The sequence below is a fragment of the Artibeus jamaicensis genome, unplaced genomic scaffold (assembly GCF_021234435.1).
Source record: "Artibeus jamaicensis isolate MK-2021 breed Jamaican fruit bat unplaced genomic scaffold, CSHL_Jam_final scaffold_833, whole genome shotgun sequence".
Lineage (NCBI taxonomy): Eukaryota > Metazoa > Chordata > Mammalia > Chiroptera > Phyllostomidae > Artibeus > Artibeus jamaicensis.
The window spans coordinates 15,466,713-15,468,493 of NW_026522056.1; the positions used below are offsets into that span (position 1 = coordinate 15,466,713).

A 1,781-nucleotide genomic window follows, 5' to 3' on the forward strand; every position below is an offset into this window, starting at 1 on the left:
CAGCATGCATTTAAAAAAAAAACTTATTGAAATTGGTGAATTTTTGAGTAGCTATTTAATATTAAAGATGGAAGAAAATAAGCAACATTTTCAGTATATTATACTTATTATTTCAAGAAAGGTAAAAACACAAGTAAAATGCAAAAAAAGATTTGTGCAGTGCGTGACTGATCCAATGTGTCAAAAGTGGTTTGTCAAGTGTCAGGCTGGAGATTTCTTGTTGGGTGTTGCTTTGTGGTAGAAGTTGAGGGTAATCAAATCGAGACAGTAATTGAGAACAATCAACATCATACCATGCAAGAGACAGCTGACATACTCAAAATATTCAAATCAATAAAGTTATTGGTGAAAATAAAAAAATGTGTCTTTTACTTTACAGAAAAAACCATATGGGCTTTCTAGTCAATCCAATATCTTAGTTATCCCTCTACAAATCCTTACTTTTCAAATGTTGACGACTTGAGCCATAAAATCAGAATAGAGAAGAGTCAGAGAGACAGGAGCAGTGACAGGAGGAAGGTGCTTAGGATGGTCAAATGGCACCAGGTATATCAGGTACATGCTGCTAACCACGCTGGCTCTCCACACACTGCACAGTGGAGAGCCGGCAAAATGGATGTTGGTCACAACCACTCTTCAAATGCCAATTGCGTAAAGCCTCTCTTGAAGGTCACACTGTTGAGATACATGCCAGCATGCTTCTCAGGCCCTGAGGCCAGCAGCTGAGAGGAGCCCGAGTTTGGTGGCCAGAATCCGTTGGAATTCCAGCACCGACAGCTTGCAGCACTGGGTCTTTTCTCAGGAATGACTGATGAACTTCATTGTCTGAAATGTAAACTATTTAACATAACTACAGTAATATAGCATATAATGATATAGAATATGTTCTACATAGTTGTATTTGTGTAATGTTTAATATATAAAATAGTTATAAACAATCGCTTCTTGGCCTTTTAGCTAAGAACAAGTGTAGTATCTGTTCTTATCACTTTAAAATGGTTATAAACACAAAAACTAATTAAATTCTGAAAACAGTAATTCTAAGGCAATTCCAGACAAATGAAAATGCATGTAATAAATCTGGAGTTTTGTCCTGGTCAGGTAGCTGAGTTGGCTAGAGCATCATCCCAAGGTTTCGGGTTCCATCCCTGGTCAGGGCACATATAAGAGGCAACCAATGAACGCGTCAATAAGTGGAACCACAAAATCAGTCTCTCTCTCTCCTTTTCTTCTCTCTCTCTCTCTAAAAATTTTTTTAAGAATCTGTAGTTTTGCATAGAAATTCAAGAACAAGATTTTCTCAGTTTACACCAAATAGGCCACTATCTATGCCATCGCAGCCTTGGCAGAGTGTCATTGTCCCAGGTGTCCCCCAGCAGCCCCTTTCACTCCAGGGCTAACACAGTCTTCTCTGTCTTCCTCCAGCTGCATCCATCGCCTGCTATAGAGCAGATGCTCTATGTATTTGTGCATATACATACACACACATGCATGTATTTATCTTAGGGGAATAAATGACCGAGTTTAGGCTTTTTAAGGGAAATATGTCACAGTGAGAGACAAAATTGGACTTTACAAGCCTTGATAAACTGTGAAGTCTTGAGTATTACTGAGAGTTAAGACAGCAATACAACAAGAAACTTTTTGATGACTCAAAAATTGGTGTTATTTTCTCTAAGTATATGAGAGGTATAGCTAGAAAAAGGCTATAAAAGTTGATTAGAGCAAACACTGAATAATGGTGAAAATGTGACAAAAACATTTCTGTATTTAATGACAGG

General features: G+C 37.8%; 1 non-coding gene across 1 annotated transcript; it reads left to right on the forward strand.

Annotated features, from left to right (window-relative positions):
• The first annotated feature begins 937 nt into the window (after window positions 1-937).
• On the forward strand, window positions 938-1,130 carry LOC119036929 (U2 spliceosomal RNA). Its single transcript, XR_005080105.1, has one exon. It is a non-coding gene; the product is annotated as a U2 spliceosomal RNA (small nuclear RNA).
• Window positions 1,131-1,781: the final 651 nt, after the last annotated feature.